At 37.8% G+C, this 24,872-nt stretch overlaps 1 protein-coding gene and 1 pseudogene across 2 annotated transcripts in view; both read left to right on the top strand.

Moving 5' to 3' along the window:
* LOC150106594 (dystroglycan 1-like) overlaps positions 1-24,872 on the top strand; it is a 151,299-nt gene that overhangs the window by 38,136 nt on the left and 88,291 nt on the right. The gene's annotated exons all lie outside the window — the stretch shown is intronic.
* On the top strand, positions 20,367-20,485 carry LOC150106595 (5S ribosomal RNA; annotated as a pseudogene).

Raw genomic sequence — 24,872 nt, 5'->3', positions numbered from 1 at the left:
TAGATTTTTAATTTAATATTAAATTTATCGCTCCTTTCAAGTACTCGTATCCACTTTGAGAGTCCATTTACCTATATAGCCGTTAAAAGTATTGTTTGATCTCCCCATCTGTTTTCTATTCTGTAGATGAACGAATAGTTTATCCATTAAGATTGTCATTTTGCAGTAATCGTTTTATTGGTTCTGAATGATGCGACCAAAAACGACTATTCATGGTATTTTCAGAAGTTTTTTTTTCCTTTGTGAAGCGTTCTGTCTAGTTAGGAAGTTCCAATAACCACACAATTTCAATTGAAGTCTGATTCTGGCGTTTTAATGGAACACACGTTTATTAGTTCTTGGAAAGGAATTATTTCTTCGTATGTTTCATTTTTCCACGACATTTTTTATGCATTCAAGGAACAAACATTCTTGCATTCTCTACACCGAACTCCTGAGAAGTCTGAAATTCTGTCGGGTCGCTCCGATTTAGTGGTGAGAGCAACACCACGGCAGGTAGAGAGTGACGTCACCATTCCATGTATTAGCGTTCATCTTCTGTTCACATTCCAGGATTTCTGGCAGTTATCGATTGGGATGAGCCGAAACTGTGGTGGGTACGTGTTTCTGTTAGAAGGCAAACCTTTCAACTCCTGGCGACACACACACACACACGTGTACAGACAGCGGGAGGTTGCACGTGAGGATTTAGCGATTATATTCTTGCTTTTCAGGAAGAAGTCTTTTGTAGCCGTTAAGTTCTAGTCTGTGAATAGAGCTGCTGCAAATAAAGGTAAGTCTTGATTAACTTGAATGATAGTCAGCAGTGTCAACACAGTTTTAATGACGTTTAAAATGCTGTATTAAAAGTAATGGTCTTTGCTGCACGCACTTTTTTTTTTTTAGAGTTCTTGGCAAATGCTGCAGTAAGCATGCTATTCAGAAATACTGCAGATTGTGTGTGTGTTGCCACTGATTGCATGGATGTTGCATTTCACCGCTGTAGCATCTGATTAGCTCATCCAAAGGATTATGATACTCAACTGATCAGTGAAGGTGCACTCTTATCGTGCCCATATTTCTAAAGAATTATCATTGATTTGTGTACGGCTGGAGACGTCTAGTTTTAGCACATGTGCAATTACGAATGTAGATTAACGCGCCACTATTGTTTGGATCTCCTTTAACTTATTAAATAAGTATTAATGATGGGGAAAACCTAATTCAAATACAATAAAACACAGCTCAGCTGCTTGTTAGGGTTATGAAAAGAATACAAATGAGAGTCCAGGATGTTGGTTGCTTGACTGTAATTAGAGGTGACATCATTGTGAACTCTTTTCTCCCACTTCGTTCGTCATGTTATTTATTCGCTAGTTCAGTCAGGTTACTTTCTTCCATTTGGGGGGGGGGGAGTAACTAAGCCCACCGTTTTGTATAGGAAAAAGTATCAGATGAGGTCAGCATTCTACCAGAACCGAACTTCCGCACGTGTTGCGCAATTCCGTGGCTTTAGCGTCGCCGACAGGAAGTCGACCAGCGTGGCGAATGATTTATGTCCTCTAAGACCATTGTTTCCACAGCGAATGGCGCGGCGTCCTATCGCTTTGCTGTTGCTAGTTGTTGAACCTCGAAAACCCGCCGATAGTCAGTTTGCACAGGTCAGCAGCCTTACCTGTTGGTACTTTCAAAGCCCAAGGTGGAGTGGGTTCGTCACTTAGCAACACAACAATAGGACATTGTCCGATGCGAAGTCCATAGTTCACGTTCATTTTCACAAACATTTCTTGAGGTATATATTCTTTTGCGTAATATTAGCGACCGTACATTGGAGATACAGCTACCGTGCATAGGTCGTCATGGACGGGATTTGTTGTTCCCTGAACGAAATGTAGATTATTTCCACATGATTAGAAATTCTAGACATTGTGTACATGTTTTCTTTAACTAAACTCCATTAAGGAATACTTATACAGTATAAATAGATAAGTATTTTGGATGAACCAACGGTTATATTTCTAAATGCAGATGCACCATTGATACCGACACTGATTCCAATCCGGCAATGTACAAACATTGACAAATGATTTCATATTTTCAAGATAGAAATGAATCTGAGATACAACCGTAGTATGTGTTTTTAGAGTTATGAATGAAATTTGTATTTATTTGAGAGGCCGCCAACATTCTTTCCTGGTCGGGTTCGACCACCGGGCTTCCAGTTAGTGCTGGCCTCACTCACAAGGGCGTGCGATTATTATTTAAGTTTTTCACTTTGCTTCGTGAATTTTCTTTACTTGCTGCGCCCAGAGACATACGGTTATGCCATAGCTATCATAATTACCTACTAACATTTCAATTTATTATTCGATATGAACAAGTTATTCAGAAGAGGCGTGTCTAACTCACGGCACGGTTTGATCTCGATTAATCCATCTTGAATGTCGACTTTTCCGAAAATTTTCCAGCACTAATGCCAATCAAAATCTTTGAAAAACAGTCATAATTGCTTATTTGTGCATACTGAAAGGACCTCGGCATGCACACAAGTATAGTTGAGTAAGCTAGTAATGAATGAGGCAGTGCTGGAACCTCACGCCAGGAAGTCAACTGTCGTATTATTCATGGCAAGAAGAGGCATCTCTTCTGGTTTTTTGCATAGGTTGAAACTTTGCTCTCGATATAACGATTTTAACAAAAGTGTTTAATTCCTTTTTACTCCATTGTAACGATACTGATTTTTATTAAATTTTTTTTGCTCATCTTCTTTTGACAGTTTTTAAATTTTAATTTGGCATCAAATATGTTTATTTACAAAAGAACTGTCTGCATTTATATTAATAAATCGAAGTTAAAACCGCAACGTATGGAAGTCGGTGCTTCCACTTCCAAGAACCTTACATAAATTTAAGCAAGGCTTTGAATAAATAATGATGATAATAACAAATATTAATCATTGGCAATGCGCATAACGCTATATTCTCCAGAACTTTAAAATCGATGTGATTTAATGGGAAAAGTTTGGCGCCAAACAAACATAAACATATATCACCATTACATCTGGAATTCTGGCTCCTCACATTTGGAGGAAGAATAACCTCAAACCAAGTTACTGTATTTGCTGGCTTAAGAACCATTAAAACCAAAATTTGACTTCCTGAAAAAAAAAATGGACGTTCAATTAATAATTCTATCCAAAGCAAGAGAAATGCTCCTCTGAAATGGAATATACACTCTCACCCGATATCCTGAACATTCGTAATGCCCCCCACCATAAATATCATTTGAGAGTTGGTTGCCAACGACAGAACATTTCTGTGCTCCTCAAACAAAAGTTGGAAACTTGTGACTGATACTCCACGCGTATATTTTGGGATAAGAGTTAAGTTAGACGCGCAGAGCGTTGTGCTTTACAAATACTTAAGGCTTTGTTCAAGAACAATGCTTTTCTTTCTGAATTCTCCTAGCTGAAAAAAAAGTGCTGGCACTTTTTTTTTTTTTCCCCAACATTCTGAGGACTGTTTTTGTTAATAAACGATGTCTGGTCTTTAACGTCCATATCAACCTTAAGCTGTTCATGCTGTCGACAGAATCCAAATTGGTTCTGCAATTGAATTTTGTTCGCACATCATAATGCAAAACAAGATTATTATTTTCAGAAAAATAGCAGCTTTGATATTTTCGTCTCCTATAACGTATTTAATATATCGATAATGAATAAGAGGACAATTTGATAATTCATTGTAAAGGGGATTTCACGTGTCCTCTTATTCATTATTGATATACTAAATTTTAAATACGTTACCTTTTTTTTTTTAGTGTTTTTTTAATTCATCCGGCGAAACAAAAGTAGATGAAGTTAGGATGGTCCAAAAGGAAGCAGACAGTGGGAATATCGTTAGTTTTATAAATCTCTTACGGTGTTTTTTTTAATGACTCGTAACTCATTCGCATCTAAACCATGAATGTTTCTTTCAATTGTAGACACACACAAGACAAAAACGCATAGTTATATTTTGTATATAAGTAATAAAAAAACTCTTAGCCTGCCTACGTTACAAAAGTAACTAGAACTTGCCCAAACGTTCATGGGTGGGAGACATATACATGTCAAGAAAAACTATTATACAGTATATGCCTGCCACGAAGAATACTTACAGATGAGTCGATAGAGATCTCCGACTTGCACTCTCGTTCTCCCACTCCAGCACAGAATCAACTTTTGGAACATGCACATTTTACAGATATGGATATATGACCATGGTCAATTGCTTTTGCAAAAATCTAAATAACTGAACTCAAAAGCATCAAATACACACAGAGACAAAGAAATTAGCACACCTGGAAGAAAACATGGTAAAACGATGAAACTAAGCATATAGCTAGAGTGCGGAGTGGTATGCAAATGTGATCCAAGTTTGGTGCGATTGAGTATGCCCACACACCCTGCGGTGGCGCTGCAAGCACGAACCGGCAGCCTTATAAAGCCAGCGCGTAGTCGATAGCCGATTAAAGCGAAAAGAGCACCGGCCGAACGCAAGCCAGAGTACAGCGTGACAATAATGCCGGGTAGACGCCAGAGACATCGATTTAAGCAACTTACGGACTTGGACAGAGACATGATCATCGGCCTGAAAACCGGAGGGTGGTTGGTGCGTCGTATAGGCGTGCACATGAACCGTTCTGACCATACCATCCGACAGTGTTGGGAGCTGTGGACATGTTCCGGCACTGCCACATGGCAGAACGGCACCGGTTGGATCGACGGATCGTGCGGCAAGCACAGAGGGATCCCACGGTGACCCGGTCCACTATACAGGCAGATGTAGGGGCTCCTGTGTGCCCATGAACCATTTCCCGACGCCTCGCGGAGGCGAATCTACGAACCCAGCGCCCCTTACGTGTGCTCCCATTAACACCACAACATCGCCGACTCCGTTTGCAGTGGTGCCAGGAGAGAGACGTGGAACGCCACAGACTGTCGATGTGTGGTCTTCAGCGATGAGTGCCACTTCGTCTTGGGGACAGATGATCATCGTGTCCGGGTGTGGAGGACCCCTGGTCAGGGACACAATCCTGACCTCTCTATCGAGCGCCACACCTCCCGCACTGCAGGCATTATGGTATGGGGGAGCCATAGCCTACGATAGCCGATCACCCCTCGTAGTGGTACCTGGCGCATTGACGGGGCAGCGGTATGTGGACGGCCCCACGTTCTCCCATTCGTGGCCGGGATACCAGGAGCACTATTACAGCAGGATAATGCCCGTCCGCACATGGCTCGGGTTGCCCAGGCTTGCCTACGTCGTACGGACACTTCCATGGCCTGCCCGCTCCCCGGACTTGTCCCCTATCGAGCATGTTTGGGAGCAGCTGAAACGGCAGCTCCCAAATACCGGATATGCCACAATATCCGGTATTTGGAGCACAGCATCCAACACATGTGGGCCAGTCTGCCGCAGGACAACATCAAGCGTCTGTTCGACACCATGCCGGACCGTATTGCAGCATGTAACGCCGCACGAGGCGGTGCAATGCGCTATTGATATGACCGGATTGCGTACCACAGATCCCTTTTGTAATTGTCCTTCAGCTCTGTTTTTGTACATCACTCACCTGTATCATTACACCAATAAAATTTCAGTTGAATCCTATGCTTCAACTTTTTGGTGGACTAATTTCTTTGTCCGTGTGTGTATTACCACTGCTTTCTACTACTATCTTCACTGGGCATCTACGGATGCCGTATAGTCACTCCGATGCTCAGCGATGTGCCTAGCCAGGTAGTCCTGTTGTTTGCTTTTCTGGCGGCCTCAACTCTGAAGATCAGTCACTCCACACATACGCCATCCATTAATGGTCTACCCCTGCCTCTTTTTCCAGGAACTTTTACCTTCTATTACTGTTCTGAGAAGTCTCCTTCCATCCTTTCTATGTGTCCAAAATATTTTAACTTTCTTCTGTCAATATCCTTAAGGAGCCTTAAAGTTCTACTGATCTTTTCTAACGCCCATTCATTTGTACGCCTTTCAGTAGATGATATCCTCAAGAGCCTATAACACCACATCTCAAAAGCAGATATCCGTTTCTTATCTGACTTCTTTAGGTTCCATGTCTTACATCCATAAGTCGCTGTTGGAAAAACTGCATCCAAAATCCTCAACTTTGTTCCCATGGAGATAGATCCATTCTTCCAGATTTTAGACAGGTCTTTGACTGTTGTTTTAGCCATTCCTAATCTTCTGATGTTTTCTGAACAGCAGTTCTTCATATTAATAATGGATCCCAGGTGCTCAAACTTGCTGACTTCCTCAATTCTTTCTCCATTAGGGTACACTCGTTTCTTAAGAGCTTCTCTGTTTGTATTTCCTTTGAGAACCATAATCTTCTTGCTAGGATTGAGTCGAAGTCGTCTGTTATTACTGATCCTGTTAACTTTGTCAAGAATTAGTCCTAGTTCTTCCCTGTCATTACAAAGGAGTATTGTATCATCAGCATGCCTCAGATTACTGATCAATCTACCTCCTATTCTAATTTCTGTCCTGAGCTCATCCAATACTTCACGCATGATGTCCTCCGCATATATACTAAACAAGTGAGGAGAAAGAAAGTAAACATCCTTGTATAACTACTTTTCCAACTTGAAGCCAGTCAGTCAATCCAACACCTGTTCTTACCGTGGCTTGTTGCTCCTTATACAAGTTGGCTATCAACCTGATAGTGTGTTGAGGAAAACCCATTCTTTTCATTACTTCCCCAGTTTCACATGCTCAACACAGTCAAAAGCTTTAGAGTAGTCTAAGAAACACATTACCAGAGGGAGTCTGAATTCTTTATATTTTTCTGTGATCTGTCTAAGGCAAAGGATCTGATCTCCTCTATGATTTGTGTTTGCCCAAGACACTAATGTTTAGCACACGTTACTTTAAAAACAAGAAAATGGATGTCCCCAAGAAAACGAAGGACTTTATTATTATTTTTTAATAACTTTTAGTATAAGCGTAGAAGAGCCTGAAAGGTTTAATTTGGCATTGCACTATTATAGAAAAAGATAATTATCTTTTTTTTTTTTTTTGCTCTCTGAAACGTTCGATGGCAACTAAGAATTTATGAGAACTCATCTTTGACATGAGTTCTTTTTAATTCCTTAAAGACAACGAACTCTGTCCAGGAGCGTGTATATTCACAGTTTTATTAGTGTTTTTTGATAAAGAGTTTCACTTATCTGACGCAAGAATCAGTTTTCAACTAGTGAATCTTACCAGATTCAGTGGTCATTTTGTCCAAACTCCAGGAACCTGTATATTTATTTGTCTTTTAAGAAATGTCTTGTCTTATAAAGACAACTCTTGTGCTGAAGTCGTATTTTCATAAGTTCTGGGTCATTCTGAACTCTACTTTCAATGCAGACATTGTTTTGCTACCTGGCCAAAAAACAATGGATTTTTATTGCCTTTTCAATTCGTAATTGATTGTAAGAACTAATGCTATTATTCTCTCCTTCACCAGCAAGTAAATAGAATTGCTTAACAAACGTTATTCTTTTCATTTGAAATGCGGAGAGACTTAAGCGAACATTTTTTAGATCTGTTGGGAAATCTTACAATGTATGAAGAATATTCAACCGAATTTGAACTGATTTACTCCAATAAAGCTTTCTCTAATGGTTTTATATGTAATCTTCTTTCCTCTTGCTGTTTGAGCACTAGAAAAATAACTCATAAATCTGCAACACGGGTACTTCTCCCTTAGAACAGCAGGTATTTTTGAAGGTCATGACTGGGTTCGTTGCACGCTGATACTTTTAAAGTATCACATGACTGGTGGAGAATTCATGCGCTCACTGAATATTCCATTTTGCAGCGCTACTTTTTTAAAGACTTTTCTCTCGTATAAATGGAATATAAATGAATTCATGAGGCATTTAAGTGCAGTTGTAGCTTAGGTAATTGGCGTCATCCTGCCATCAAGTCTCACGATTCATTCTTTTGAGAGAGATCTTCCAGAGCACTGGAGTGTAGATAAACAGCTGTCAGTACGATCTCTGAAGCTCTCTTTAATGGAGAATCTGCTTAATTAAATGGTGCTGTCCGGATGCGCCTACCTTGAGCAAGGAGTACTTAACCCCCGTTACTTCTCCAACACCGAACGCAACCTCCATTTTGGTTTTCTTCCTCGGCAAACGAGACCTAATGTGGAGTGGGCATTCAGCGTTCGGAGAAGATTCCTATCGTGTTCCGTACGGAGGGGGGGGCAATGACGTAAGCCATAAGCTCCGTAATCCTGTCATTAAGTGCAGTAATGCCGACTTTAATACCGGTAGTTAAAGACCGGAGTCGTAGCAGAAACCCCACTTTTATGACCACTTTCCGTGGCCGTATTTCGAAGAACCGTGAGTAGGGTTTGGCAGCGCTCTAACCCCCGTGACTCAACATACGGAACTACTGATTTTGCTGTACACGATCGGATCGCTTTCCCCCTCGATGTATACGCACGTTTTTCACAGGTAAAAGACCTCCGAGGTGTGTTAAGCGATCGTGCCAGCTGTATTTGAGATAATTTGTTGTGTATGTAGTAAAGTAGTCCAAGAAAGTTACTGGTAGCACCGGTAGGAATGAGTGTGACTGATAATCAAAACCCACTTTCTTCCCCCCATACACACGTGGGGGATGGGAAGATGATATACAGTATTATGGTTTTTTGTTTAGAAAAGTTTTTTTGTCTTAAGGTCAATAGATGCCGAGCAAGCGTACAACCGGAAGTTGCATTCAAATATTATTTATTTAAATATCAGTAATGGAGAAAAGAAAGTGACAGCGGTAATTTTTTTAAGGAGATTTTGAATAAGCATACTTGCACATTTATTCATCTGATTTACTTGACCTGAAGTGGTTTTGAAACGTGAATTCTCTGAACTTTAGGATGTGCAGTATATTGTGAAGAAACTAGTCACCGGAAGAGCGGTCTTGCCTTTTACCTCCCTCATATGTTATTCATGCGCTTCTCCGTGGATACATGATTTGTCTACAAAAATCTAGTCTTTACCAAATGCTATCGCATCCCAAGGGCTTATAGCTGCTGCAGTAATAGCATATTAAGCTACGCAAACCTTTCTCGGCAGATTCTTGGTCGCTTCCTCTGTAAGTCTAGGGAATATCGGTGAAATATGCATCCCCCTATCGATGTTGCATACTTTACGCAGTAGATCATATTCCTTATTTTCCAAGTCACGCGTGCATAGATTGTCTATTATGTCTGTTACTCCTTCCCTGGTGTGTCATATTTTAACCTTTTACAAACTCCATTCTTGCGATGGTCATTTTCTGTTACTGAGGCACTCAAAAGGTTAAGTATCTAAATGCGAAGAATATAGTTAAGGGTGTCCAGTCAGTTGTGAAATGCCCTGCAGTGGAGTTTCCAGTTACCCTTTTGTCATTATGATTATCACAAGGTGATTAAAATTGTCTGGGAGTATCTCGAAGATGAATTCATGAGACATGTTTTAATATTTTCAATTAAAAAATTTGGTCACTGTAGTTCAGATTTTCTCATCTGAGTTACAACGACCGAAGAACATGGCCTACATATGTACTGAGAAAACAAGTCCAACATATCAGAAAAACTGACTGGTTACCCTAGATAAAGAATGTGGAATATCTGCATGTCTCGATTTCGTACTAGAACAAAAGGTCTCGTAAGATTCCCGAAATGCTGGTTTAGTAAAAAGCCACAGTTAACTTTTCCGGGAAGATAAGTATGAAAGAAAAGTTTAAATATTCTGAAGTGAATCTTGAGCCAATTCTTTTCAAGAATTGACTGGAGGCGAAATGTTTACTATTGAAATCTGTAAATTGAAGCAATCCGATAGCCCCTGTCTAGAATGATTAGGCAGGAGCTATCGGATTGAAGGGCCACTGACACTTTTTTTTTGTAAAAGTGACAGTATAATCGAACTGTGTTCTCTCTTATTAAAGTAGTCTAATGTCCGATGACCTGCTAATTCACTACAGAGTGAAAAAAAAAAAAAATGCCTCAAACGTAGATTGCAGATCATTATTTCTGACAACTCAAGAAAACTGGCATAATCGTATATAAGTTCTCAAAAATGACTGACCTCTCGCTGCATAGCCTTGCCACTAGGCGTCTCATGAAAGAAATTTATAAAAGCAATAAAGATACCGACTATATATTGAATTGATCCAGGACAGCTCGATTTACCGCCTCAGGAAATAAAATTTTACTGACATCAGCTGGAAAAATCTTTTTGCGCGGGTGTGGGGTCAACTATCTATTAGCTGATTCCGTGATTTTCAGAGAAGGTTCATAATTGATACCGAAACTCATACTACACGCATACGAAACTTTCCTATCGCACCATTCTGGTCACTTCGGTGATCCATTCCCCTCCCCCCCCCCGCTACTTCTCTTTTTAATCTTTTCTGGAATCCATTTAGATATATATATTTTAACCATCGAACGTCTTCACTGTCCATATCACAAATCTTTAACTCAATCATACCTATGATTTGTGCAGTTTCCTTTAATTCGTCTAGACGAGGAATAAATGCTATTCAACTGAGAAGACTGATGTGTTAGCCAATTTCATAGGGAGGTAACACGTTCTTTTTCTCGAATTTTTTGCCCCCGCAGAACAAGTAAACCCGCTCCAGAATACATTCAGATAAGATATCGACCCTTATAGCCTCCTTAGCTACTTCAGTCTTAATTCTAATCGAACCTTCTCACTCCCCCCCCCCCCCCCTTATTTCTGATAAGCCTTAAAATTCCACAGCTAAAAGCATTATCTTGTTTTCTCACTCGGTTTCAAACTTCAGCTCCATATGTAATTATTTTCGATCTGTGATGTATTTTTCCTTGGAAATTTTCTTACACTACAATATTGAAGTTAGTTCTTTAACCTTCTTGTTCTGTCCAGTTCAATTTAAGAGTTTCTTATTACTCTCTCCTTGTGATTTCAGTTGCTAAATATCGGTATCAATTTTAAAATCCGTACAGCTCTTTACTGCAGATCAATATAATCATAGCCATGTTCTCCGATTAAATTTAGTTTATCTATTTATTGCGAGTCTCCCATTAGATGTCTTTGTATTTCTGCAATATAGTTAATAACATAAATTTAATAAGCAAATATAAATGATGGAACTCCGGATCAGTTTGTATTTCCATACTCCTACACTTAATGTTTCACTTTTTCCCAACATTTGCCCTTTTACAGGACTTGCAGGTGCGATATAATTTTATGAAATTCCGATATTTATTGTTCGTGTTTGATGTCTTGCGATGGTCAGTTGTTTGGAATATATAAAATAACGTTTACTTACTAATTACTTTATTATTTAATGTTGCTGTTCCCTAAATTACGTCGAACTGTTTCATACAGTGCACCAACCATTATCAGCTGTCATGTTCGTCATCAAGCAGTCGGAATGAAATGTCTTTTTTTGGAGTCCGAGTTGCCACCATCCTTTTTTTATTTATTTATTTTTTTTACAACTCGCTCTGTTGTGTATAGAAAGCCAGTCAGATGGTTTTTTTGCTAGGTTACGTGTGGGCGCTTCGCCTCTGAAACGGGTGGAGCGTCAAGTTGGTATTCCGTGCGGAATTTTAACGCCAGCCCACGTGCGTTTTGTCTTAGCACATGTAATTGACGTTCGTTTGAAAGACCCCTTCCCCCCCACCATTGCCACTTGAGCGTTGAAATTGGGTGTGCTGTGTGTGTGTGTGTGTGTGTGTGTGTGTGTAGACAGCAGCAGGAGGTGCAGATGAAAGTTAACACACATAACGAGTTTTGTTCCCATTTCTTTTCGGTGTTATGGATTTCAAATTTTTTTCCCCAAGAAGCCGAATTGAACTAGTTACCATATATATATATATATATGGTAAGTTGGAGTCATTTTAAATATTCGAAAATTAACATTCATAAGGGGAATCCTCCACAGTTCAGTCAGTATCGATGCCTTTTGGTTAGATCTGAGTTCGAATTCCGTACAAACTTAATAACGGCTTTTCAACTGAAGGTGTTATCCGGTCTGATACAGATTTGGCGTTTTCCATCCCACCAAATAGCATCTGAGCCAGAAGAATCCACGCGATTAATACGCATACTACGCTGGTAGCCTTTGGTTTCTTCCACCGATTTTTCAGTTTGTATCATTTATTTTATTTTTTTCTTGAAAAGTTTTTGAAACAATTGTTCGGAGAACAATTGTTTTCCAAAAATTTTAATCACGTACCATAACTTCATTTTTTTTTTTAAATTGACATTAATGGCTTGATAACGTTTTGTAGCGTAAGCCTTGCGTAACGCATACTATTACTGTTAGGAAACCGACAATCCAATACACATTTTGAAATTATTCCTTTATAAACCAAAAGTTCTCACACTGTCCCGCCTTGCAGTTTATCCAACCTACGAAAGGTTACAAACCTATGCTACACATAGTACCGTTAGCGAGCTAAGAGTTTGACCGAAAACCTTGTTCTAGAGGCTGACCATACCACTTTTTATGCCACTTCGGGCCTCTAGCAAGCAGGGCGGCCTAGAGGTCTCATATCAAGCGACGAAAATCGTATACAACCTAACAACTTTTACAAGCATTCATGCTTGGTCTCCTCTTTAGAACAAAGGTTTCTTTCTCCAATCTGGTGGAGATAGCTGACAATATCCAATCGGCTGCAAATAAAAAAAAAAAGTTATAAAATTCAATAAATTGAATATGTTTTATATAATTGTATATTTTAACTATTTTAAACTTAATTTTTTCTATTATATAAATTGTATTAAATGCTCCTTTCCGTTCTCCGAGGGAAATAGGCAGCTAGTCTCCAGTGCAGTCTTTTAACTAGGTGACGATCTTTCCTTTTCTGACTATTTTGTGTATGTGTGTTGCTGGGTCGTGGGATTAAAAACAATTTAACAGGGAAGGGGAAATCTCGTTGAGATAATTCCACAATCAGAGGTTCCGCTTTAAGTAATCATATGCAGTACTAATACTATTTCCAAACGTTCAGATTGTGTAATTTAGACCACCAGTACTGTTTTGAATTTGGAAGGAACGGTGGGGGGGGGTATCATTTTGCTGTTCTCTTATAAGGCGAGATCGATATATGCATAAAATTTTCTTTGATTCAAGATGTTTATGTTTAAATATTTTCATAGCAGTAAAAACCGTTTCGGATCTACATATTGCTTCCAGCTTTTGCTAAAAATATGCGCACCCCCCAACCGGTACTTTATATCAAAATGATGGGCGTGCAGAATGAGACAAGAAACACTGCACGAGTTGAAATTTCAATTCTTTCTGTTAAAAAAAAAAACAGTACGCTGAAGCTTGGGTCTTTCCCTTTATATGTGCAGCCATCTACAGAGCGAAGAAAAGTGGGCATGGATGAGAAGGGATACATCACAAACAGCTATTCCTTCATTTGCGCAAGTACGTTCATTTGAAGATCGGCTGTCTTATTACATACTATAATAAAAAGGTTACTTAGTGTAGTTGGCGAAAACCACTACTTTTTCACTGAAAAAAAAAAAAAAAAAAAAATCCCCTCGAAAGAATGCTTGTAAAAGCCTGCTCTAGAGAAGCTTGAATTTATATGGCTTTTTAAAGAAATTAAATGTTTTGATCAATCCTAAAAGTTCATCCCGGAGTATTAAGTTCTCCTCTTGGTTTTAACTAACTGGCACGAATGGCTGAGTGGATATCTCTACTTTCCAACTAATCCAATAGTATGTATGGATTCGTAATCTTGTATTACATCCTGTGGATGTTTGTGGTGAGCAAATTTTGTCTCCCGAACCAGTTGTCTTTATTGAGGGTGAGGGGGGGGGGAAGTATAATCACCATCATAAAGTTTTGTTGGAGAGTTTCTAGAGCAATGTTTCCAGATTATCTAACTCAGTCCATCTATCGTAAACATGTAAAACTTAGTGTACGATAGGTTTTACAATCTCTTGTGGATGGGATTGATCACACTTGTCACCCGAAAAACACTGGATGAGGGAAATATTGGCATCGTATCTGCAAGTCATTCTTGGAAAGTGTTAGTAATTTACCACTATCACTTGGAGTGTCTCTTGTACTCTTCGCATCTCTTCTCCCCTCTATCCACTTTTTTTGTGGATCTACAGCTTGAAAGCCGAACCAAAAAGCTAGTGTTTTATATCCTTCTCATGCATTTTTAGAATGGATAAAAATTAAAACTTTGACTTGTTTCATGAATTATGAACTCGAAATAAGCTCCTGTTAGCTGTCAGAATTCAGATTTTGGTAAGATGTTCGTTGATGTTCCATAAGTCCTATTTTTCTGCTGAAGTTTCAAATTTCTTCAGGTTTGCGTGACAGCAGTGTGAGGGATGGTAGATGGCGTGATGTAGCGAGATGGAGGAGCAGGAACTGAGTTTACGGACAATAAAGAAATTGTAAATTGAAGTTCTGCATTCAATATAACAAAATTAATGTAAGGTAAACATTTTATATAAGCACATGCTACCTTACCATCTTTCCGGAAACTTGTAATCATTGTTTTCCATCTTTGAATTTATTTCGTTCGGTACTTTCCTCTGTTAATTTCGTGTTTAGTTAACTGAATAGCACGCAACATAACTTTCTGTTGTTTCGTGCTGACAAAAACGCAGATGCTGAACCCACTTTCCCTTTTTTATTTTTTCCCCTTCCTTAAATTTCTTTTGCCTAATTGGATGTAGGCAGTTCCGGTTATTACATCGTGGATCGGCAACAATTTTCACCGCGTTCTACATCCTGTACGGTAAATATCTGAACTACAAAAATAATTTTTGTTTAGGATGCTGCTCTTTTTAAATCCAAGAAAATACAGAACAGGATGCCAGTAACCAAAACCAATGCACTGACGTATTATGAAAGGTTTCTGGTACTTTGTGAACTGCTTTTAAATGTACTACTTTTTCTCGTGAGGTGTATTTATTTGGAAAAATACTTTCAGACAACTGAACAATTCCTTGTTGGAAAAAAATATTTAGATATCTTGTTGAACAATTTCAACAGTGCAATTGTTGAAACAAGTGCAACTGTTTTTCCCCAGTTCTCTCCCAGTTTCAAAGCTTGGTCATTTTTATAATTAAGAGTTTCTGTTGACAAATATTTGAATTATGATTCCATGAAAAATTGCATGCTTCTTCATCATCTCGTATTACTGGAGAAAAGGTTTAAACATACTGGTCAGTGTCATCCAATTAAATGCAATATTTATATATGCAGTTTAATCCAGAAAACCAAATGATAAATCATTTTCATTTCTAAAATTCCATTACTGTTTGGAAGAAAATCGAAACAATTGACGATGAAATCCAGTCTTGAGCTATTGCAAACAGAGAGAGAATGGATATTCTTTTCTGAGGTTACCTTCCACGAATTTTTTTTTTTTTTCCCCGATGAAATTGGCAAAAAGATTACCAAAACAAGCCTTCAAGTACAAGCCATTAGGAAAAAGAAAACCAGGACGTCCTCTTAAACGATTCAACGATGACTTCTAAGGCCGGAACAGACCACGCTAGGCCTAAATCCTTGATATGCATGATGATGATGAAATTGGTTAGAGCCAAAGAATAACTGGTCAATCAGGTGCGCAATGCGACTTAATAACAATGTCTGCGTTCATCTCTTTCTCTCCCACCCCTTCCTTTACATCCTGTTCTCCATTTTGGTTCGATTGTACCGAAATCATCAGTGGAGCTTTGAACAGATATGTTCCAAATTTCTTAAAATTGAACTTTTGTGAGCAGTTACTAACCTAGCTGACTGCTCTGAATTATTTCAGAGCACCGTCAGCTACGTAAAAAGAAATAAATGCAAAATTTGTTCGAAATTGGTTGAGCAATGCTTCTTACAGAGAGGTCTGTATTTCTATTTATTTTATAGACGTCTGTATTCACAATTTTTCAGTGTTCCACGCCTTTCATTGAGTTTAACGCTTTAAATTCGACAAGCTGTTCTGTCTCATATCCCTTCTCGAATAAAAAAAAAAAAAAAAAAAAGAGGATGATCGATAATAGACTCGTAACCAGAATTACAGCAGGTCAGATTTTGTCCCTAATGATTCCTGTAATAAGAGGAGCTGAGTGAGACTCACTGCAGTACAAGAGTCACTGCTCGTGACTCTTGATGCGGTGGGTGTTGCTATGAGAAAATAAATCTCAGCGACGGTATAATTTTCAAATGCTTCTCCTTTTAAGGCAGAAATTTCGTTTCGGTTTAGACATGTTTTGTTTTCATTAAGTAGGAGATTCGTTTCATTTTGGCAAGGATAGAATATTATGACAACTTTTCATTCCGAGAGAGAGAAGAATTGCTGTTTGTTTCACGAAAGAACCTTCGACACACTTCGCATTCATCTCGCCGTTTAAAAATTCATCCATCGGAGAATTTTAGTTTCACAATCGGAGCTCATGTGATCTTTTGAATTAGAGAAGAAAAACGAGCTATGGTCGCATTTGCAGTTTTTGTAGCTAATTGTAACCTCATTAACTGCAGATGGCTTTTCGTAGTTTTTTCCACTTGATATATGATCCAGTGGAATGCGAGAATGGCCTTTTCCACTCATTCACAAATAGTCTTATTAAATCCGGTATTTGCAACTGTCAGTGGTAAAAAGAAAAGAGCTATCTTTCCAGTAATATTCTTTTTTTGTATTGGTGGAAGAACATCCTGTCTGATTTTGGGACTTTCGGTTAAACATACGAGCAAGTTAAGGCATACTTGAACGTTTTTGTTAATGGCCGTAATTCTCAAGATGCTGGGGAAACCTTTTTTAGAGAAAAGTTCCGGACGGGGTCTTATAATACGGGGAATTCAGTCCATCAGACCGATTTTTGTGTTGATTTCTACCCTAACCTTAAAATGCTTCTGCATGGTTTAAACTTCAGCAAGCTCATTTATGTTCAAATATGACTTGCTGAAGGGAGTTTATTTTTAATATTTTTATCTTGAGAACAACTTAACTACAAAAATTAAGGGGGAAAATCGTTAGTGTTATGACCATCGGGTCATCCCTCTTCCCAAAATCCTCGTGAAAGGTTTTTTGGGAAGAGGATGGCCTTTTTGTAGTGCACAATTATGTACTAGAACTTTGATACTCTGATTTAATTTCTCACGGCTGTTCCAAGATTTAATAAGGTTTTAGTAATAAATCATTTCATCGTAACTTTAAAATGATCATGACAGTAGATACACCCATTGCTACATTCTTTGACTTGCCAATTTTTTGGTGATGCCGGTCATGTCCTATTATATCTCTTTGTCGTTCTAAAAACTTCGAAGACTTTACTAGTCATTTTTCACTCCCCCCCACAAACTATGTTGACATCGCCATTACGCATTCTAAACAACACTCGGCCTTTAGTTCGAATCCCATTTAAAGGACGCGATGAACATTTTAAGGGTGTTTCAACCGAAGCTGAATTAAGATGAAAATTTCATCTTAATTCAGGCGTTTCAGATGGAAATAATGACTTTTCGCCTCCAGAACTTGAACACACGCATGGAGCATAATATAAAGAATACGTGGCCTTAGTATTTATCCTAAATTACCCAATTCATACACCGTCAAATGGGTTTTATTAGTTGCTTCTTTTCCCCGACTAGTTGCTTGTGCAAGGTGAAAACCAAAGTTACTTACGTAAAATCCACATTCTCTCCGAGATCGCCTTAATTTGGATTGTTTAATCTTTCGAGATTGATTATTTGGATACCAGCTGGAAAAAGAAGGATTAAACAATCCAAATTAAGGCCATCTCGGAGAGAATGTGGATTTTACGTAAGCAACTTTGGTAATCTTGGAGTCCAATGAATTTTGAATGCTGGATGTGTCCAACTGCCGAGTGGCAGTTGATGAAACCTCTGCTCTACGCAAGCCTCGTCTTAGGTGTGCGTGTGTCGATGAATTTACATTTGCTCATGACATCCTAAAATTACTTCTAGTGGAGGAGAAATACTTTTAATTATTTAAATTGGCTCGATTTTTTAAAGAAATTACAATAATTTTTGTTCTTAAGTTTTCGCCTGGCATTTATTCAGTATTGTTAATCGTCTTAAATTTGATTTTCTGTTTTTACTTGGTCGTCGACTTATTTTATACAGCGGATAGCATATCCGTTGTCCAGTCCCTGGATTTAGGCGGTAGTAAATTCCGTCATCCTTGTGAAACAACCACCCTGCTTATTGGGGACGTGGAATTCTTAAAGTTTCGAGTTGACGTGCACATTAAAATCAGGTCGCGACAAATCTAATACGTGAAAACGATTTAAGGAAACTTACAATATTAGCACTAATAATATTGTAAGTCTAATACTGTTGAAGGACATGCTAATACTATAATGGTTATATAATATTATATATTAACACATTTATAGTAAAATACTGACACAATTTACTATAAATGTTTTCTTGAATTCAGTGGCGGCCCGTACATAAGCACTGCGACATTGCAGCACCCTGAAGGGAAAATTTTAATTTTGTTTGTGTTTATAAATAATAATAATGCTTACAACATTATACAAATACAATACATGTTAAAAGTTACAGCTTATGTTCCGACATTGAATAGTTAATAATTGGAAATTGTTCGATTAACGCTTTAGATTACGAAACAAATACACTGCGATCTAACGCAGTGTCGGAATTATCACGTTCGACCAATCGCAGCCAGTCTCGCCGATATTCGTTTGCGCTTGTGATTGCACGTTACAAGTCATTCCGACACTGATCGGTTGGGCAGTGGATCGTATGCTTGCGTGCGTTATTTCTGTGAGATACGAAACTTTTATTATTGGTGTTTGTTCGTGGTGAGGGTGAAATATTTTTAATAAATCAATTTTTTAATATGTAAATTTATTTATTAATAAATTGGTTACTGATTAGGAAAAAAATAATTTAAATAATTTTTTTTTTTTTTTTATATGCATCCGCAATTAAAATTTTCACCGGCCGCCACTGGAGAAGTGTGAATTTTGCAAGTATTTGGTTTGTTTCGCGATTCCATTTTTTAATCGCAATCCATCCCTTCAATACATTCCCTTTATTAGAGTAACCGTTATAAATATATGATAATATAATATTTTAGGTATTATTCTTATTTCTCAAATTAAAATTTCTTTTCAAATGGAAGCATAGATAAATTCTGTATTAGGTGCTTTAACCCGTGTTGTTACTAGTAAATTAGGAAGGGAGCCACTTCAGTTTCTTCACTTTTGTTGGACTGACATTTTTCTGAAATACTTTTGAACTTTAGAAAAAAATGTCAGGTCCTTCAAACCTAACATTTTTAGTCGTTGAAATTAGACATTCATTCAGGCACAAGGCGCGTTTTCAATAATCACTCACTATCATAAAACATTTAAACCACAACTAATTTCTCACAGAGCAATGAAGTCTCACTTTAGAGATCTTCCTAAGAACGGCACATTTCTTGGGACAAATTTTGATCTCCACACCTGGACAATTCTAATCATGACAGCAGCCTCTCTGCTGTCATAAGACATCACGTTTTTCAGATCCTCTTTTAAGTTACAAAATCATTAAAGGATGATAACTAATTATGGCGTGAAACTGCCGCCACCTTGCTCACTAAAGGTCTGAAAATAAATTGTCATTTCAGTCTATTTCCATTTTTTGAACAGTTTTTAAGATTATTAAACTTTATAATGAGTTAGATTTTTGAAATTTTTTTAAGAGTTCAATGGTATTTACCCTTCGCTTACACTACCAATGTACTACAGCTATAGGGAGGGCCGCGCTAACCCGAGGGTGCAAAGGTTGCACCGCACCCCGGCGACAACATTGATAGGGCAACATTTTATGTAGCTAATATCTAATTTGGATTATACAGGGCAGTATTAGGGGCGGCCGATAAAAGTTTGTACACGGGCGGCAAACACCCTTGGAGTGCCCGTGGGGAGGTTGTAATAAATAACTTTTGAAACCCAACCAGGAGATGATATTCTTGGTTTCATCCTTTATCCAAGTGTGAGCAAACAGAGTTTGCGCGTGAAGTCACTTCACTACTGGGCTATTTGTGTATGGAGGCTAATGACGCCACATCTTAGTATTAGTATCACGCCTTAGTATTCCATAATATAACGCATATATCCTGTACATGGAACTTGAAATACAATATTTAGAGTACTTTTATCCATCTGTGGTCATAACGATATAGCCATTCACCTACGATAGAATAATTTCAAGACAGGAAAATAAATTACCGTGACTTACTGCGAATAAGTCACGGTGATTTTTTTTCCCCCTGTGAAAAGTACAAGTATGTCTATATTCTGTTTATATATAAATCCTCCACTGGATGCCTATAAAAGACATTATTTGGAGTGCATTATCGCCAACGGTCAAAGGGCGTTGAGTACACCGGTTCTCGTCCGATCACCGAAGTTAAGCAGCGTTGAGCTTGGTTAGTACTTGGGAGGGTGACCACCTGGGAATACCGAGTACCGTTGGCGTAAGATTTTTTTTTTTCTTTCCCCCGTTTCCTTATGAATTTAGGTAAATCATGATGTCATAATGTGAAATTTATTCTTAATTATCATTTAAGCTATAAAATAATATATTAGTAGTATAGCCTTTTGATAACGAAAGAAAATTATGTATACACTCACAAGTGATCACGTTATGATCACTTGCCTAGTAATGTGTTTGGCCTCCTTCGGCGAGATAACTGCTTCCACCTGCCACGGAATCCTAAAATTCCGCGAAAACTTGTAGGTGTTCCCCTTCAATGACTGTGAACTGACTTCAGTGAATGTGTAAAACACTGATTTTTTTATTAAATGGACCTATTTCTAAAACAATTCATGTTACTCTATTATTTATAATATTATGTCTCATGTTTTCTTCATTCATAGGGGCGACTCGTGCATAGGAACTGCAGCAACCCCAATTTTTCTCGATATATAAATATATTTATTAATTTATTTATATTTGCTTGTAATATTTCATTTTATCGTCAACAATCCTCTACAATTCTCTTATTTTGTATAAAAAATAATAAAAATTCATCTTGTAGCACTTTGGAGGCCGGAGTACGCTAGCAGCACTGTGGTTACCACAGTGTCATATTGCTACGCGCGCAAGCAATATACACGTCATAGTGAGATGCGAGCTATTAGCGTAATGCAGCACTGTCCGTCGCACAGTTCCACTATTGTTTATATGTAGTTTACGCCAGTAGTAGAGTGTTCGGAGTGCTTATCGTGTTTACTCCGTGTCTTTTAAATATTTGGACATTACAATTAAAGACAACATAACATTTTGTTATAGTTTTTATTTTAGAACATTATTGGGGTTATGATAGTGGATTTTATTTTTTAAGTAATTTTGAATTATACCGAACTGTATAATTTTATCGATAATAAACTATGTTCTCATGTTTAATTTTTTTTTTTAATTTTTACCACAATTTTGATATTTTATCCAAACATTTATACACTGTACTTACAGTGTGTATGTATATTTCGAAAGCGCTTTGCCTTAGCTAAGCAACACTCGTTGCTTTTTACACAGTTGACAGGAATAAAGGCTGGCTGATGCCAATGCTATATCGATTCATTTGGAAGAAATGAATGGAAGCGGGAAACGGTATGTTAAATAGATGATATTCCTGCAGATGATGAGGGAGAAGGACGGAAATCTCTGCTCAAGCATCTCATGACTTGGGTGTAAAACTTATCGTTGTAAATGATTCCATAAGTGTTCGATATTATTTGAGCAAAGCAAAACAAGTCAATTATAGTTATGCTTATTGATTTGGCAAAAATTCGACATTAATTCCAGTAAGCACTGACAAAGACGGGACGATAAATATTATCAGCATAAATTACAAGCTTATACCGGAGTGACACAGTGAGTAAAATGCAATCAGTTTTGATTCTCAACAGCTCACGAATGTTTGAAAGTTAGTTCACATTAAATCAAAAATGAAATTGGGGATTTTGTTAATGAAAGCAATACTTCTTTGCTTGTCAAAAACAAAGGAGGGTTAAAAACGAAACAATTTTTGTTCTCAAATGTGAAGGCATTATTTTGTCTCACAAAGCAGCAGATTTTAATGAGTAGTGCAGCCAGTATTTCGAAACTCCAATATCTGGCGAACTTGGTACCAAATCTTGTTGGAACCATTTGCAGCATTTCAAGTTATATGGCAGAAGTTGGTGACTTATACTGCTTGTAATATCCACATAATAAAATGCTCTTAAAACAATTGACGTACTTACTTGCTCGATGTTTTCATATCCTAGCTGTTCTTAATTATGAATATTGCACACTAGACTTTTAAGCGTATAATATCGGGTTTGTGCAATTTATTACCAATGCCTAAGAACAGTATGGAATCCATGTACAATAATATTTTTGAAACAATTCACTCACTTCTACACCAAGATTTAATGGTATTTGAGTTATTCTTGTAGTTGTAAATTTCATATCTTGAATGTTTGTCCGGTGGACATTTTGTATATAGTATGGTAGCAGATGTGCGGGATTTTTTTAATTTAATTTTATTTATTTTTATGGCAGAGTTATCTTTTACTGTTATTGGGACAACTATTTGTGTTGAATCATAAGTTGGAACGGATGCTGCGCGAACGCACGTTATTTTAATGCATAAATCGTTTTAGAGCACGATGGTAAATGGCATCTTCACTTAACGATTTAATAAAAAAAAAAAAATAATAATAATAAATTCTAATCTCTTCTCGAAAAGTTCACTGACCTTCATGGAATGTTACTTTAAAGCAAGTCTCGTCTTTCATTGTGTTCAAAACTTGTTAATATTGTATAACTATGGATAAATGTATCCTTATTAATTTCATATTTGATGAAAAAATTGATAAAGATGGTATAAAATATGGGCATGGCCATCTTTCTTTGGGATCTTAAGAGAGGCAGCTGGCTTCATTCGCCGAGTGGATAACGTATCTACTCCAACAGGGTGTGAATTCGAATCCTGTGGAGATGTATGTTTGTCGTCTTCTCTGTGAAAAGGACATATGCGAATCTGTCACTTCTTCCATCAGACTTTATCCCCAGACCTTATGAGTAACCATAGGACGTCCAATTAGAGGCTTCAAATTTAAGTTTCATTTTCAAGTATCCCCCCAAGTGATTCCCATTTGCGATCATCATTATTACCGTGCTGTCATCTATTGGCAGCTGCATTTTAAGAGGATTATACAAATTCGTATTGCTTTGTTTTCTTGGGCCTTCAATCGAAATGACAGACTAACAGGCATTTCATTGTAGTCTTCCTGCCATGATGCTATTATACGCGCATAAAATCATTATTACTAAACTCATCCACTTTTTTTTTAATGCTTTTCAGGATTTGAGATAGAAGTAGCTACAACTAGGCCTTTTAAAACATGTAGGAACTATCTATTGTGTGACCTGATAAAGATCCAAAATATCAATTTTGTGTTTAAAACAAATGTTTTAAAGAGTTTCATATTGGGGACTTAATTTGCTTTCATTCCAGTTGCTCAGGAATATATTTCTGAACTCGCCAAGCATTCATTTTCACTGAATGTTCAAGAATACTTTGTATAATATTAGTGCAAGTGGAACAATGAGAAGGAAGGTCATTGTTCTTATGAGCAGGTACGTACATGCTATTCGTCAGATACGGGAAAAATATTTTCTCAAGCAATGCTTTTATCAATTCTCCGGTCATAAAAACTGGTTGGTAGCCATCGCTGATAAATGGTCATTGTTATGGACGTCTAGTTTGTCTACATCCTCGTCTCCATGGTAACGACGGTAGCTGAAACTCTGAGGGGATTTTTATAGCCTGGAAGCATTTTTTCCTTCGCTCGTTCAGTAACGAGGGGGGCCCCCGTATGAAATACGATTTAGTGCGTGGGATAAAGTAGTCGTTCAAGGATGATCACTGCCGTCTTTTTTAGAGCTTGATTTCCCAAGTATTTTCTGAGAACTGTAGAAGAAATCGTGAAGACGTTAAGAGCCGTATATGACTATTGCTGAGACAGAAACGAAGATTTGAAAGAAGTGCCTTCGGGGAAATAATCTAGAAGGAAATACTTGAACGCATCGTCGCAACCGTATATTTCTACTAGTCGTATCTCTTTGCTTGAAGCATTATTAAAGTTTGGAAACTGGTTAGTTATTTGGCATTTCCGTAGTTATGGCAACCAATATCATATGAATTAGTATTGTAAAAAGTATTTATGGTTTGCCCATGCAGGATATTAATGTACCACCTAGTTTTGTATCGTTGTGCGTGTAGGGAGTGCGTAGATTTAAAAATATATATCGGATAGGAGACGTTCTAAGACGGTGTTTTCCATTATGATTTTAGATCAGGCTTAATTGTTGATAATTAGAATTGTTCCCATTGAAATAACTCGAATGTCTTTTAGTTATTTCAGTAATGGGGAACCATTCTAATGAAATGTCAACATATTCATATCAGCTTCCCCCCCCCACACACACACACTTACCGATATGACTCCGCTCTCAAAAATTTACGATTTTTGATCTCCTGAGTAATATGATTCTCTCTTCATCTCGCTTTCTCCCAGAATTCTCAATTTTTGTATCACACAAAATAAAATGCCGTTTTATATTTGCTGACACTTCTTCCTCTCGTAGTTATAGCAGAATAAAACGCGCCGTATCCATTGCCGGCAGAAAAACAATTTTTCTATAGTGGTGTGCAAATGTTCACATTCCTACACTGCGTACGTGATGCTGATAACTTCCTGCACAAGAAGTTGCGTTTTCCTTTTTACATGCTTCTAACCGTGTATGGTTGCCACTTGTTTTGCACGCCTCGTAGCACACGTGTTGGGTGGCTCCCCATGCCTGCAGGCACGC

The sequence above is a fragment of the Typopeltis vanoorti genome, chromosome 5 (assembly GCF_054136105.1).
Source record: "Typopeltis vanoorti isolate ZY-2024b chromosome 5, IOZ_Tvanoo_1.0, whole genome shotgun sequence".
In the NCBI taxonomy this organism is placed as follows: domain Eukaryota; kingdom Metazoa; phylum Arthropoda; class Arachnida; order Uropygi; family Thelyphonidae; genus Typopeltis; species Typopeltis vanoorti.
Note: the sequence above shows the minus strand (reverse complement) of the source record. Positions and strands in the feature narration are given on the sequence as shown.